The 17616-nt window shown below is 39.8% G+C and overlaps 1 protein-coding gene across 3 annotated transcripts in view; it reads left to right on the forward strand.

Annotated features, from left to right (window-relative positions):
• Positions 1–17616, forward strand: part of LOC149173434 (ATP-dependent Clp protease proteolytic subunit 6, chloroplastic-like) — a 214074-nt gene that overhangs the window by 177208 nt on the left and 19250 nt on the right. The window lies entirely within an intron of this gene.

Genomic DNA, 17616 nt, shown 5'->3' on the forward strand with positions numbered 1-17616 from the left:
CTACAACATAAAATAAATACATTGACACATAATATGATAGAAAAACTAATATATAAGATGTTTAATATCATTTCTAGTGCTAAAATCATACATAACATTGAATCATGTCCTGAATAGTAAGTCCTGACTCCTGAGTCCCAACTCAGCCTCAAAATATCAACAAAAAATATGATAATGTATCCTCATCATGTCATAATGTCATATAAAATAAAATGAAAGTCTAATCCTATTGATTTCCTCTGCCCCTCTTGCGAGAAAATGCCACAGCTTTCCCTTTCCCTCTAGATGTAGATGCTGGTGCCTGTGCTGGTGGAAATGGCAATGGAGTCTGATGTGCTCTAGAAGCTGAAGAACTAGAAGTAGGAGCTATAGGAGGTAGACCACGTCCTCTACTGGTGGCAGTGGTAGCCCGGGTAGGCGGTGTCACCTCCTCCTCCTGTTCCTCCTCCTGCTCCTCCTCCTGCTCCTGCTCCTCCTCCCCCTCCACTACATCCTGCACTAACCAATCATCAGTAGAATCCATGAGAGGCCTCTCGGCCTCAACCCTCCATGCAGCAGTGGTGTCAATCCCATCCAATGAGATGGCATCCACATCAGGTGTCCTCTCAAGTTGCCTCACCCACAATCGAAGATTGTAGTAGACGTAGACCATGTCATTAAGTCGCTGGGACTCCAACCTGTACAAAGATCATGAAATAATAATTAATAATTAATATTATAAAAAAAATATTGTTTAATGAATTCAAAAATTTATTTGGAAATTTGCAATATTTTAAATGTTTAAGTGTTAATCTGTTGCGCTTCTTGTTGTGTATTTTTTCCAATACACTCCAGTTGCGCTCACATCCTGAGGAGCTGCATATTTGGCTGAGGATGCGAATGGCAAGCTTTTGCAAAAGGGGTACCCTGCCACCACACATTTTCCACCATGCATCTACAACAAAATTACAAATAAAATTTTAAATAAACATAAGAAAAAAATGGAATTTGAAGAGACAATGAAATTTGAAACAAAGTTACAAACTAAAATATACCTGGCATTTTAATCATCCTATCAGTGATAGCCATCTCAAAGCCAAATGTGCCACCTGCCATCTTATATGTCTCAATTTGTTTAGAGATCTCTATACGTTGTTCTGGAGATCGCACCATCTTCTGGACACAGGATAAGAATCCATCCATGATCTCAACATCAAAATCAAAACCACATGCATAAGAAAATGTAGGGTTCAAGAAAAGCCTAGCAGCATGAATGGGACGATGGAGTGTGTTGTTCCATCGCTCATCAATCACTCCCCATAGAAGGAGTTGTTTCTGAAACCCATCATCTCCCTTATCATCATAGTAGGCCCGAATGGCTTCTTTGGCCCTGTCCATGGCTTCATACAAATAGCCCATTGCGGGCTTCTCACCATCAACCAACCGAAAAACCTTTACCAAAGGTTCAATAACGGCGCACACCTCTTACACTCCCGCCCAGAAGTCTTCCTGGTATGAAACTAGTCTGCATACGGCCTCTCCTTCTGGTTTGCGGCTCATTGACAAAGCACGCCACTCCTCTGAAAGAAACATTCTCTTCACATCCCACATAGATTTCAAGAGGGATTGAAGAGATATGAAACTCGTGGCAAACCGTGTAATGGCGGGGCGCACCAACTCTTTGTTGTTGGTGAATCTTCTCATCAAGCTAAGCACAAATGTATGATTATATATAAATTTTGTGATGCTTTTTGATGAGTCAACAATATCTTTGACAAAGAGAATTTCCCTATGTCCTCTAACATCAAATCAATACAATGGGCAGCACAAGGTGTCCAAAATAAAGTAGGATGCCTGTCCATAAGCATTCTACCAACAGCAACATAATTTGCAGCATTGTCCGTTATGACTTGGACAACATGTTGTTCACCCACCTCCAAAATAAACACATCCAGCAAATCACATAAAGTTCTTGCATCTTTGATTTGATGAGATGCATCAACAGATTTGATAAACATAGTCCCCTTGGGACAACTAACCAAGAAGTTTATGAGGGTTCTCCTCTTTTGGTCAATCCAACCATCTGACATAACAGTGCATCCTGTTTGTGCCCATGATGCCCTAAAATCCTCCAATCTTTGGGTGCAGTCACGCTTTTCATTTTGAAGAATCCGGCCTCTGAAATCATGATAAGAAGGGATTTTGTACCCCGGGCCAACACTGGCAATAGCATCAACAGTAGGTTGGAAAAATGGATTATTCCTTACAATGCTGAAAGGAATATCACTCCAGAGGAGAAATTTGCCATCAACCTGTCAGCTTGTTCTTTATCAGTTCTTTTTAGCATTGAACCGATAGATGGTTGTGAACCAGGTGTGGTTCGAGGAACAAAAAATGATGATGTAGCTACCGGATTGACTGATGCTGCAGTAGAACCAATGCCACTTGGCCCACTTCCTTCAGCTGACCTTTTTAGTTGCCTTTTGAGTTCTTCTTTGGCCTCTCTAGTGTGATCTAATTCTTCCAATGCTCTCATGGCTCTTTGGATAAGTTCAGGATTTGTATTTGTACAGGGCCCCACATCATGTACAGGGATTTGTGCAAGGTGAAACTTCAACCTGTACACCCCCCCGCGTATCTCATTTCCACACAACTTGCAATTCAAGTTTTGTCTATCATTCGGAGCTTTAGGTTCACCATATTCCCAGAAAGGATCCAATTTCCTTGGCATGTTTGTTTTTGAACTTTGAATTTGCAAACCTATGGGAAAATAAGGATTAGGAAATAGGAATTTAGGATTACAATTTAGCATTTACAAATTACAAGTTACAAATTTCCAGAATCCAAAGTTCCAAACCCAAGTTACCCAACCAAATGGCAAATGCCAAAAACAATGAAAAAACATAAACAATGTTTTAAAAAAATGAAAACATAAAAAAAATTGGTTCCCATAGTCATACCAAGTTACCCATCCCAAATCAATGAAAAAATACAAAAAATTCTTTAAAAACAATGAAAACAAAAGGAAAATGGTGCCCATATGAAGTTTCCCAACCAAAAACAATGAAAAACATAGAAAAACAATGTTTTTAAACAAAGAAAACAAAAAAAAATTAATCAACATACCGTTTCTATGGAGAAATCGGTGGTCTCCTCTTGAATTTGTCCTCTAAGCACTTAGATTTGGTCACAAACCCTCTTCAGCTGCTCTCCAACACCTCCTCCTCCTTCCGCGCACGCCCACTGTCCAAATGACAATCAAAAAACCCAAAAACGCATTATAAATCGCGCTGCCCGGCAACCCCATGCTTTTTTCGGAAAAAATCGGCAAAAAAAATAGCTGATTTTTTCGTGTAAAAATTGCGATTAAATCGGAGCGGGGAAAAAGCGCGATTTTTTCATTAAATCGCTATTTAATCGCGCTTTTCACAACTGAATAGGACTGCTATTTGCTAGTCAAATTAGCCCTAATTTACAGTGGCTGTTTGAAGAATCAATTGTTGCTTGAGTACCTTATTATACTATTTGTGCATTTAATAAAAGATCATCACACTTTATAGATTGATGAAGTACTGCAGCCTTGTTATAGATTGCAATTCTATCATGTGTTTATTGAAACCCTAACTCATAATTTCAGTAGAAGGTTATCTTTCTAAGAGAGATATTACAGTGGTATCAGAGTTGTACATCCTGACAGCTTGTGAGTATATGATCACCAGATGCTTTCGGAGGACAGGGAAAGCGTTATAGTAAGGAAAAGGAAGGGTGGCAACAGTTATACAGATAAAGATTTAGTCATGACGGACAGGGAAGAGAAGACACCAGAAATTAAACCCTTAGACATATTGTGGGAGCTAACAAGAGGGAAGCAGGAGATGACTCAATAGATCACACAAGGGCAAAAACAGGTGGCCCAACTTCTTACCCAAATTTTGGCAAATCTGAGTAACAGTGGTGCTAGTGGATCTAATGGAGGTGGCCGGGGTCTGGCAGAGGGAAGCAACAACCATATTCCTGGTCCTTTTAACATCCTTGCACAAACTAACACGAACAACTAATAGGAGGACCCCTAGACCTCTACTACCCCAGTTTCTAGATATGGTCAAGGGACAGTAAACCAAGGGCCACCAGAATAGAACGAAGATCTTTCAAAATATTTTAAGGAGTATGCATCACTAGGAGAGGAGGCTTGAGCAGCTATGACTTTCACAAAGTTCAGTAACATTAAGTACAGAAATAGGCCCAGGGATCATAATAGGGGCACACAACAGAACTTTGATCTATTATGCAAGGTTGGGAAACTGTCTATTCCATCCTTCGATTGGTCATCCAAACACTCTGTAAGGTTTTGGATTCAAAAGTTAGAAACTTACTTCCAACTTAACTTGATGTTAGAAGTAGAGGCCATCAAATTCCCAACCCTGCATTTGGAAGGAGAAGCTCATGAATGGTGGTAGCACGGATTGATCACCCTAGGACATTCCAACATTAATTCTTACGTGAACTTCACAGAAAGGTTGATAGACTGGTTTAATAGGAAGGATCCAGAGGAATCGCTCGAATAGATGGATTAGTGATAGGATGCGGGGTGATTCCTAAAGCCGATTCACAATAGCGGCTTAGATAATGGGCTTACTTGCTATAGAAGCAAGATGGATGCCTCTCTTAGAAGGGCTAAGAGGATGCATAGACCTAGGGTTTGAGGAGTGTTACTTGCAAAGAAGTGCCCAACATCAAGGAATCCTAGAAAACTAGGGTTTCTAAGAGATATTTGTGAAATTGAAGTTTTAATGTACTGAGACCATAAAGAAGCCCAAGCTAGCCTGAACAAGGTCAAGGGTTTGGAACTTTGGATTGGAGTAACAAATGGATGATCTTGACCAAACTAAGGCGGAGAATAGGATCAAAGGAATTAAATTCTTCTTGGAATTTGAGTGCAATGATCCTAATGAAGCCAACAACCAAAGGGAACCTAGGGATTAGAACAGTGTTCAAGCTAGGGCTTGGAATGTCTTGAGATTCCACCGTGGGATCGGCCTCAAATTTGGAGGACCTCTCAAGAAAACTCCAACGCAGTAGTTGACTAGTTTTCAAGGATTTTTAATGTCTAGAAATGATTTTAGGTGATGCCCTAGTAGGCCTACTAGGTTAGGGCTTAGAATAGAAGGAAGGAGGTGAAAATAGTTTTCTTTTGCGATTACCTTTGGACTAGACCAATGCCAAGCCATTTTGGGAGAATGGAGTCTAATGGAAACAATGTTTAGAGATGCTTAATTTCAATCAAGGAGTTCCCCAACAACTTTGTATGGCATCAGCAGTAACTAGGTTATAAGGGAATTTTATACTTCTAATTATTTGCAAATGATGACTTATCAAGATCATGCATGAGCAATCATGTATTCGTAGGACAATAATCCACCATACATTTCAACAATGAATATGGAAATTCCCTCACAAAGACAGGATAAGAAACTTTGCATAAGCCCAAGAGCAGCTACACTCCATGAACGAAAATATTCCATAGATCATTTCATAAGAAAAAATTACAAGATAAGCATGAAAAGAGTACTCACAATGTATAGCAAAATTATTCCAATCATCAAGTGCAAGAAAAGCGAAGCTCCAAGACAAAAATCAAGATCTTCAAAACATTGAAATGCATAAAATCTCAAGCGATACAAATGATTCAAATCCAAGTGATGATCAAACTCAAATGAGCTATCATCAATTTATATCCTTCCTAAAGAGTTCGATTTGCCTAATTAGGCATAATTAAGCCCCAAATAATAAAATAGTGTACAATAATGACATGACTTGGTGACAAGCCCACCAAGATAGCTCCATAATACAAAGATAAGCCACTCATGAGGGCAAAATAGTAAATACAATGAATCATTGGGCCCTTGAAGAGGCCTAGTGGAGTCCAAAGTGTGCCAAGGTGAGAGAATAGGCTCCAAACATAGTGATCAAGGAGGTGGCCCCTTGATATCCAAGCAAATCAAATGTGGTACCCCCAAGTGGATGGGGGGGCACAATGACATCCTCATGGGTCTCCAAGTGGATCGATAATGCATGCATACCATGTTGATTTGGGGTAGCATTGGATGTTGTGCTCTAGCCACAAAAATTGGTGGAGAGGCTAAGGAACATGAGATCTCCAATACCCAGAAAGGGTTTGGGCAGATTCTAAATAGTTTGGGAGATATTAAAATAATTAATATTTTTAATGGAGTCCCTAAGTCTAAACTTAGGGAAATTAAAATATTAATGTGAATTAATATAAAACTGTGTTAGAGTGGTCCAAAAGTCATGGATCAAGCCAGATCTAATCTTAGCCGTTGATTAGGGACTTAATCTCGGCTGTTGATTTGTCAATGAGAAAAGTATAAGAGGAGGCTTGAGGGTCACTTGGAGAATACACCGAGTTGATCAAGATTTCGACTTTCTGGGGCTGGTTTTGCTTAGGAAGTCGAGAGAGTGATTAGAGTTGCAGCTGAGGGGCAGTGATTACAGAAACAGAGAGGTAGAGATAGCACCAGGAGGATCAACGCAGTAGCTGAGAGTGAGGGACGTAGAACCAGCTAGGGGTTCACGCAAAGGTAGCCAGGAGCTGCGCAGTGCCTTAGAGGGCCAGTGTGGGTGACGTAGAGGGCCAGAGGGCTAACGCAGTGCCTCCAGAGGCTGACGCAGGCCAAGCCAGAGTGACACTGGGAAAACACTAGGCCAGAAAGGGCTGACGCTGTCCTTAGAGGCCGATGTTGGGGTTTTGTGGGGCAGATTGGAGCTGTGAAGCTGCCAGAGTGTTTATCCAGGGTTTCATTCGAAACATCTGTCTTCGACTGAGAAGTACTATTGCCGAGATTATTCTCTGTTGGGTGAGTCAGTTTTGGCACCCAGATTGTATTCAGAAACTGCATAATAATAAAACCCTCAGATAGCTGCACTGGTTTTCCCGCATTGGGTTTTCCCGGGGACATTGGTCCAAAAACAACGGTGTCACTTGTGTGCTTGTTTTGTTTCCTTCAGTTGATGATCTATAATGTGTTGAGTATGTACTTGTATTTATTTCCAGTATTTACATGGTATATAACTTGTTAATTAACAGAACAAGTAGGTAGGAATAAATCAGTAAAGTACATGAAGGGTTTCTAATAGCTAGACTTAGAAATTCCGACATACCATCTGTAAGGGCTAGAATGATGACATAAACCCTCCTTTTGTCTCCCATGGTGAGACACATCTTCATTTGGGCCCTGGAACATTTGCCAAGTGTGTGGTGCAAGTGTGAAGTCGACTGGGCATGGTGGTCCAGGTGCATCATCCTCATCCAAAAAGGTGGAACACGAGCAATCAATGAATGGTGCTGAGGGATCCATGAAGTGGCAATCTTCTCTCTACTATGGTGGAGGCCCATGGCTCTCAACGCTCACCCTACAAGTGCCAATATGACCCTCTGGAGGGCTTGGACCCCGTATAGGGAGACCAAACCCCAAATGGAGATCCACCTGCAATCTTGTAGAAGATCCAATGCATCCCCTTGCCTTCTAGTACAACAAGTCATTAGAGTAATTAAGTAAAAGAGTTTACAAATCATGGAATCAAATGGACACTTCATAGTGGCATGCCCTTCCATAGTGGGCTTTAGCATGTACAGGTGTCTCCAAGCTCAATAAGGGGGTTAACCAAGGACCCTATTAAGTGGTTTCTACCTCTAAAGGGGGTGAAATGTCCATGGTACATCCATCAAGCGGTAGGTGGCACATGATAACTGATATAATGGTGGAACGAAATGGGGCATCAGGGGAAGGCTCCAAGACACATGCAACAGTACAAGGGTAGCTGAAATAAGGGAAGCCCACAATTGGGTGTATGAATATAGGAGGGAGCAATCGTGGTACATGAGTTACCTCGACCTTTGTTTTTCCACCCTTCTTCATATGCCTTTTGCCTTTTATTGATTTTTCTTTTATAACTACTCAGGGCTTGAGGGCATGAGAGCATGATGCATAAGACATAGTAGTGAATGCCCCCCTTAAGGTGGGGCAGTTCATCGCCCACCAGGGGTTTGGGACAATCATGGGTTCCTTAATGATGAAAGGGGTCAATATGAGGGACTCTAGGAATCAGGGCGATGGCCATAATGATAGGGGTTGAGGTCACGTTTAGCTTTTACTCACATGTTAAATGTGTATGTTTCGACCTTTTTTTGCATTTTATGGTACATTTCTTGTTGAGAGGCCAAACTATGCTTTTTCTTTTTCTTTTAGCTGCATCAACCTTTGAGGCATCGTTACAGGACTGACCAAGGTGTGGACAAGGGGAGGGGGAGGCTAACTCCTTGTGGACCCAATGGACAGATGTGGACCTTGATGGGAAATTTGGTGAATGGGGTTATAATGAGTGGAGGGGAGTGATGTATATGGTGTTGGGAAGCGGGACCACACAACCAAAATTGGGGTTTTCCATGTAGTGCCACCCGTAAAGCTAGTAGCCAATAAAAGAGATACCACAAGAGTAGGATACACGGCTAACCATCAAATTGGACAGAGGAGAAGAATACAAACCAAAACCACTCTTTCCGCTAAATCCCCCCACTAATCCATACCTTTGGGGTTGGAAGGCCCACCTTCAAACATACGATCATAACAGATGGGCGAGGGACCACATGGCTAGCTCAGGTGGCGGAGAAAATGGCATATCGATTTCTCTGGTGGCTGCAGGTGGTTGCCGACTGAGGAGCATATAGTAGAAAAATTTCTCCTATGGATATCACCCACAAGGTGGTGGGTAACATCTGGCTCCAACTGGGACATGATCTCCTAGAAGAGTGCACAAACGTACTTGAACTGGGAGGTCATGAGAACACCATCAATCTCTTGGGACCGTTGACCTGTCACCTGCACATATCACAAACCGAGCACACGGGGCAACATGTTTTTATGGTGTCGTATGATTGCCCATGCTTATATTAGGCCATACAAAATCAACCAGAAATAATTTTTTTAATCTAAATGCAATTTTAATCTAAGTGCTGCTAATTTAGTATGATAATATCGTATGATAGTTCTAATGGAAAAACCAGTATGCGATGCATCCTACCCTAACATGCATATGAAATTATGTAAGCGCTAAGTATATTAATAGATCCAATGCAACCAACATGTCAATTGATTAGTATAAAAACATGTGCTTCTATGATTATTTATGCAACAGATCCAAAAACACAAATGGGAAGAATAATATGAGGGCGGGAGCTGGGAAAATAAGAGAACCATATGCCATAGAAAGGAACCCTGGAAGAAGGGAAAGACACCAATCGAGAGGATTGAATTTGTTACTCTAACTAGAAAATGGAAATGTCAATAATCAAGTACATGAACCTTTGATGCAAAACTATCTCAGGTGTATCATCCTTGGTGTAAGGAGTGAATGGCTCAGACACATTTAGGATGATATTATCTTGGTTATTAAGAAAGCAAGAGGCGGAATTGTCGTTGAATCTGGGGAAAAACCATTATTCTTCTTTTTTCATAGGGGAAGCCATCTCTTCATCAAAAATAGGGGAATGAACCTTATCATAAACATCTATCTCTGGGCTAGGAACATAACAAGGGGAGGATTGCTCAAACATGAAGAAAAACCCTTTATCGGTGACATGGCTAAAGGAAGCATCTTCCTCAATCCCTTTCGCACAAAGGCTATTGGAATTATCCTTAATGGTAGAAAGATCTTCTTTGACCGAATTATCGTCATCTTGGAACATAAAGAAGAGACCTTTCCAATCATTAGGAAGGGCTTCACATGGACCAATATCATGAATCAGAAGGGGTGGAGCATTTTCTTCTTCTTTGGGCTCATTCCTATGGATTTTAGATAATATGGGGCTTTCATATTTACAATCATACCCAATTCCCCAATCAACAACCCAAAAATCACTCATAGATTCTTCATCCATTTGATGATCATGATCCTCCTTAGAATCATCCCATTTTTCACTACGCTGACTAGGCTGCAAATCTTTTTCCTCCTTGTTAGGCAGGGAAGACTCTTCCTCTTTCTTCTTTTGAAGAATATTACTCAAAACACTTTTTACATGATTTTGATAATATGCTTCTAGAAGGAGGGCATCAATAGGGTTCCTATCATACTCACATCTCATATTATAGAACCTTTTTGATGCCTCGTATAAGTGGGAGAAAATCTCCTTGGTGCTACACATTGCCATAAGTTGCTTGCAAGACTCATCGAACTCCATCATCCTTTCTTGCAACACCTGGAGACTCTCAGGATCAAAATCCCCATCTTCATCCTTGAAGGAAATGTTCCTAGGGACATCTTTGTTATCTTTCAAATTCGCAATTAACAACTCCTCCACATCCTCCTTAGAAGACATATTCACCAATTCATCATCCTCTTCTTCATCAAGTGAAAAACCATATTCAACAAGCTTCTCTTCCCGGATGGTCAAGTCCAAGGTTCGACATATTTCTTCACTAGTTTGCTGCATTGGTCTTGTTGTCGCTTAGATTGTACAAGCACCGCGACAATGACTCAGGGCGAGGGCTGTCACTCTGATCCCCGCCCACTCTATTCTAGTTGTCTCCCAACAACAGGCTATGGTTGGTAGTCCCTAGGGAAATGAGATAATGGAAAGCAAGTTGGGAACCAACTTGCCTGGGAGACACAGTTAAGTGGCCTGGCTACTTGGTGAAAATTTAGCAAGATTAAGGATTCAATTAAATTTAGAATTGAGACCAGTGCCTTGTGGAGTCAAAAGTTCTTGCTTATTATAAATTATGACCTAGTAACCGGACGAACAACTGCTGCTTATATGATTTCTAACCTATATGAGATGCAACTCCTAAGACCTAAGTGTAATGCAAGGATCTTGGTTAATTTTAGGTTATATGCCTAATTTAAATGGAACCTTTCCCTTAACTGTATTGAGAAATAGTCTTCAGAGTAGGTTGTGGGATGGAAGCCAATAGGAAGCAAGCAAAGGCTTGATTAACGATATCTCCCCCTGTGTTCCAACCATCCAGTGCCTTCGACGCTGCAGAGATTGTGGCTCTGACGACTACAAGGTCATTGTGTTAACCATTAAGAAGCATTGAGTCCCTCAAGCTAAATAAGAAAGGGTTGTCCTAAAAGTGTATCAACCAAGCTTATGCTTGGAGGTAAATTATTATGCAACTACACTTAGGATGAGATGCAAGGTTATGAGTGAGTCTTAGTTTAAGATTTGTTTATATGTCAAGTACTTGAAGTTGGTTATCTTATAACGAGGGTACTTTAACAATTTATTGGAAACAATTTTAAACAAGACCAAGTGCGCAATGATACAAGTGCCAATCAATAGACAAAAGATCCTCTGTTCAATAATTTGCCAATGAGATGCCAAATACCACCACTTGAGATAAGATAGATGCCAATGATGATGCTCTTAGACAATGACAACAGTTAAAAAACTTGAAGCACTTATCTACTTATTAATTAGCCAATAATTATCAACACAAGATGCCAATCAAAAATTTCCAATGCCATAGATTTCAAATGCCCAAAGATACTCAATACCAAGGAAAGCTATGATTAGAGTGCTTTAGTGAGTGAGCTTATGTGTAAAATTTGGAAATTCTTATAACTTAAGATGAAACAAGCAAATGTTAGGTTTCCAATAACCAAAATCAGCAGTAATACTTCAAAATTTTCAGCGCTGATTAGCCTTATGACAGCAGTAAGAAAATCACTTTAGACAAGCATACAGTAACTAGATATGACCACTTAAATGCCCAACAACTTGCCAAAGTAAAACTATGATTTTTGGTCAACTTAGGATGCAATTTTCAGAATTATATCAGATCTGAAATAACTTGTCACAACAGTAAGTAAAAGATATAAACAGTGAGCTATCAATGCTACAACAAGTGTCAAAACATGCCCAAAACCTAGAGATAGCTTGCCAAACTGAAAAATATGATTTTGAAGCCCTTTAAGGTGCGTTATTCAGAAAACAATTCAGATCTGATTTAGTGATTATGCAGAGAATTTCCAGCAGGCAAAAATATAAATCTAGGCTAGATTTGCAAAGTCCAAGTGGCCAAATTTTATGAAAATTTTACGTGAGTTTTGACCCATTTAATATCTTTTTGAGGCACTTATATCACTGTTATGATGATGTCATTATAGCTGTAATAAAACAGTGAGAGAATAGGGTTTAGAGAGAAAATCCTAGGCCCAAGGCCTTGTAGATAAACTTGCCCAAGTTGCTGAAAATTTTCTCCAATGATTTTTCACCTGAAAACACCAATTTGAGCAACTTTCTCCTGCAAAACCCACCAAGTATTCAGTCCCAAAAACTTTAGAGGTCAAACTAGGGCTAGGAGGTGGCAAGGAAGAGGCCAAAAATGAAGGGAAAGGCCTAAATAGGCTTGTGGTTAGGGTAAAAGGCCTAGTAGGCCCCACGACAAGCCCAAAAGTGACCGAAGTTCAAATGTATATTGCAATCTATGCATAGGAATCTTAACAAGTGTCAAGGCCCATTAGGAGTCTAATCTTAGTTCCATATCTGCATGCCAAAAAACAGATCCAAAATGAACTTGTTGTTGGATCTATTTTGATTTTTTTTTAGTACGTGGATCCTGGGGGGACCTGGTACTGGTAATTTAGGGGGGAGGCAGATCAATGTGACTATGATTATGCAATGCAGTGGATAATAAATTTAGAATTGGTTGCAGGGACCTTGTTTGAGACAAACTGGAGTTCTTGAAGACGGAACGGACCTAGACATCTCTAAATTGGGAGGCATAGGAGGTTGAACACAAGCTGTAGGCCTCTATAATGTCTGTAGGTCGAACGATACAAGAAATTTCAGGTCTTTATGGTGTAGTAGATCATATTAGCACTAGGTAAAAACAAAACATATAAACAAATTTTAAATTTTATTTTAGAAGCTTATAATTCTTTTGAACCTCTGTTCTACCATGTGTTTATCTCTGTCCCACTGTGTCTGAACCGGGAGGCAGATCAAACTGTAGGCATAGGAGGTTGAGCACAAGCTGTAAGCCTCTATAATTTCTGTAAGTCGAGTGTTACCACAAATTTCAGGTCTTTATGGTGTCCCAGATCATATTAGCACTAGGGAACATCCAAACATGTGAGCAAATTCGAAATTTATTTTTAGAAGCTTATAATTTTTTCAACATCTTTTCAACCATGTGTTTATCTCTCTCATGTTGTGTATGAACCGGCAAAAAAGTTCAAATATTTTATTGCTTAAAATGTTTATATGATTTTAAAGAAGTTTCATAATTTTATGTATAATATTACAAATTATTCACCATATTAACATTTTCCTACATTTCCTTCCATTCATATTATTACCATTCTCATGTCCATCACATGGAATTCATCATCAGACTAGATGCAATTAAATTGTAAAACTTTAAATTCAATTTTCAAAATTCCAAGAATCAAGATTAAACCTATTCGAGTGTCGGATTCGGACACATTGACCCCCGAAACAGGACACGTAGGATTCGTTATATATTATTTTATTAAAATATATATATTAAAAATTAGATATTTCTTACACAAATTCTCATTAATGATACAAATTCATTGATTTCAAACATAGATCTTCATGTAGACGTAGTTTTACTGTTTACAAAGTAAGTAACATTATAGCATGCATAGTACATACAAAATTCAAATACATGTCACACAAATCATGATTCATAAATGAAAGACAAGATAATAAGATAAAGACACTGACAGCTGTAGTTTTCTCATTAAGCCATCAAATCAAAATGTGTTACATAGGTAGTGCAATGGCAATGGAAAATAGAAATAGAAAATATAAAACAACTACAGGTATACAATCCTCAAGGCAGTAAGGTAGCCCATGACTCATGAGTCATCAATCCTCATAGTCATCATCAGAATCAGCATCAGTGTCCTCATCACCATGGTCACCACTGCTCTCCTCTGCATCCTCCTACCCCCTGTATCCATAGTTGCCTCTGCATCTGCCTGTGTGGAGGATGCCCCTCTAAAATATCACTGTCATCAAATCTAACAGGCTCTAGCATTGGATCATTGAGTTCCATGTTCGCCAATGCCAACTCAACACTGCTGTCCAGACCCATATCATCAGGAAAGACATCCCACATCTTTGTCTTTCCCCCCAACCACTCTTCCCTCCGCCTATAAATAAGATGAAGGTTGGTGTGCACATACACCATTGTCTCTGCCCTGGACTGCTCAAGCCTGCTCTTCTTCACACTATACAAATTCCCATATGTGCTCCAATTCCTCTCGCAGCAAGAGGATGAAGTCACCTGAGAGAGGAGCCTCATGGCTAACTGTTGAAGAGGAGGGCTTGTTGCCCCATGGTTTTCCCACCAAGAATAGGGCTTCTTAGTCCCCCTGTCTCTAATCACATTATATCCTGCAAATCGACCAGTGCTAGTGGAAAACTCTGCAAAGGCATCCTCCACCTCATCAAGCAATGCTCTATCATGGAAAACCCGCTCGAATGCATCTTTCCTCCCCTGTGAGATTTCACCATCCATGTGAGGAGGGAATCTACGGGAAGGTCCACCATTCAGCCACTCATGGCTGTAATATTTTGGGTTCAATGAGTGAGCCAAACAATGTAAAGGTGTGCAATTCTTGTCCCATCTGCTGACAAGAATATCCTGTATAGTACCACAGAAGGCCTCTGGTGATGTCTCATACTCGGGGCACTCACTCTATAGAATAATGCTCCTCACAACTTGGTAAAGCCAACAAATGGCCTTTCACACGGTAATATGTGCCTGTGAAAGAACTGTGGCAAAAGTTGCATCTCCAATGCACATTACCTCCTCCCTTCCCCTTGGTGCTTGTCCCATCCTCTCTTGTGACATATTTCCACAAGGGATATTTCTCAATGTTGTCTTTAGGAGGAAGTCTTCCCTCAACATTACTTGCAGCAGACTTTGATGATATTCCTTTGCTCCCTACCCACTGCCCTTGATTGAGCCATGAATACTGTAAAAAAAAAAAACAAAACATGCACAAATTTGTAAAAGAAATGTATATACAAATTGCTGTAATAGAAATGCAAAAAAATAGAGATGAAATGCCCTTACTTGGTGCTTGAATCTCCTTGCCGAATGCTCCAAACCCTTAGATCCTTGCCCACAGCTCACTGTTTGCAAAAACGAATGAGAGAAATGGTAAATAATGAAAAGAATAGCGCTGTTTTTATGCTGCGGGTTTCACTATTTTGGGATTCAAATCCCAAAATCAGGACATGATGTGTCCTAACGGGACATGACCGGGATTCGATTGTGTCCCGTTAGGACATGTCGTGTCCCATTTTTTGGATTCGAATTCCCATTGAATCATGTCTGATTCGTTAGGATTCAGACACGTGGCCTATTTTGGACAAATCCAGTTTCAGAGGATTAAACACAAATACAATAAATGACAAGAAACAAGCACCCAAGTTTAAATATATATAGCAATCTATGCATAGGAATCTTAACAAGTGTCAAGGCCCATTAGGAGTCTAAAGTTAGTTCCATATCTGCATGCCAAAAAACAGATCCAAAATGAACTTGTTCTTGGATCTATTTTGAATTTCGTTTTAGTATGTGGATCCTGGGGAGACCTGGTACTGGTAATTTGCGGGGGAGGCAGATCGATGTGACTATGATTACACAATGCAGTGGATAATAAATTTGGAATTGCTTGCAGGGACCTTGTTTGAGACAAACTGGACTTCTTGAAGACCTAAGTAACCAGATTCGTTATATAGGGGCCATGTCTCCGAATCCGGCGTGTCGGACACGATTCGTCCCAAAAACGTGTCCAAAAAACAAGACACGCCGAATCCTATCAGGACATGTTGAATCCCAAGCGTGTCCCGAAAATTGCCAATGTGTCCCCATTTTTTACCGCGTGTCCTGATTTCCAGGACTCGTTTAGCGGAAAAGGGACTCCTGTGGGTTAGAAAAGGCCGCATTTGCTCATTACAGTCACGTTGTTTATCATTTGGCCCCGCAATCTATAAAGCGGATGCTTCAAACATGACTGAGATAAATATCCTATATTATGCGTTGATGACCGAATGTTAGAATGTTGAGAGTATTCTTTTTATGCGTGGATGACCGAATGTTAGAATGTTGAGAGTTTTCTTTTTATGCGTGGATGACCGAAAGTTAGAATGTTGGGAGTTTTCTTTTTATGCGTTGATGACCGAATGTTAGAATGTTGAGAGTTTTCTTTTCAAAGAGTAAAGTGGGAAAGCATGGCTAACTTAACAGTGCAATTACCAGCGGCTGACATTAACCTAACACTACATCCTACCAATCTCAACAAACACCCAACATCTGCCAAAATATAATACAACCTTAAAGCGGACTTCTAGAGTTTAGATGAGGAGACAGTGCTATTAAAATGGGTATCAATAATTTCCACGATGTCAAAAATTAAACTGGATGGCTTCATATATTATACCAAATAAAAAGACTAAAAGCCACATGTGATGTTCTTTCTGGGACTGCGTGGAAAACAATCACCAACAAATAATATATTAAAATATGTCCGCATCTGTTCTAACATGAAGTTGAATTAAAGGAGCCCAAGAAACCAAGAGCTCATGCCACCTATTTATCTATTTGCTCACCATCATCTTCCAACGTAACAAGTCAGAAATAAGAATCGGAGGAAAAAATGGAGCTGCGAGAACCTGGTATGAAAAGCTCATGTGAGAAATCTTAACCAGCTATGCATGTTAGGCCATTCTGGCCGATGGCAAAGTCAAGAGTGTTAAACTATAATCTTAATGGAGATACTATGGCAGTTAGTTGTTTGACATTTATAAAACGTTGTTAGTCCCTATATATTTTTAGAGTCGTTTTTTTAGTGCCAAATTAATTCACATTTTCCAATTACTTTCGATTCATATTTATTCCTGTCAGTTTATCATTACAGTCATCTGTTTATCATTTTGTATGTACTATGCATGCTATAGACGAAGATCTATGTTTGAAATCAATAAATTTGTATCATTAATTAAAATTTGTGTAAGAAATATCTAATTTTTAATATATATATATATATATATATATATTTTTAAATATATATATATATATATATATTTTAATAAAATAATATATAACGAATCCTATGTGTCCTGTTCCGGGGGGTCAACGTGTCCGAATCCGACACTACAAATCCCGAATCCTACGAATCCCGAATCCCCGTGTCAGGTGACTTAGTTGAAGACAGAACAAACCTAGACATCTCTAATTTTGGAGGCATAGGAGCTTGAGCACAAGCTGTAGGCCTCTATAATGTCTGTAGGTCGAGTGATACCAGAAATTTCAGGTCTTTATGGTGTCATAGATCATATTAGCACTAGGGAAAAGCCAAACATATGAACAAATTCTAAATTTATTTTTAGAAGCTTATACCATGTGTTTATCTCTGTCCTGCTGTGTCTTAACAGGGAGGCAGATCAAATTGTAGGCATAGGTTGAGCACAAGCTGTAGTCCTCTATAATGTCTGTAAGTCGAGTGTCACCACAAATTTCAGGTCTTTATGGTGTCCCAGATCATATTAGCACTAGGGAAAAACCAAACATGTGA

Source organism: Pinus tabuliformis, chromosome 4_2, assembly GCF_031772625.1.
Source record: "Pinus tabuliformis cultivar Carrire ecotype Pingquan chromosome 4_2, CPIR1, whole genome shotgun sequence".
Classification (NCBI taxonomy): Eukaryota; Viridiplantae; Streptophyta; class Pinopsida; order Pinales; family Pinaceae; genus Pinus; species Pinus tabuliformis.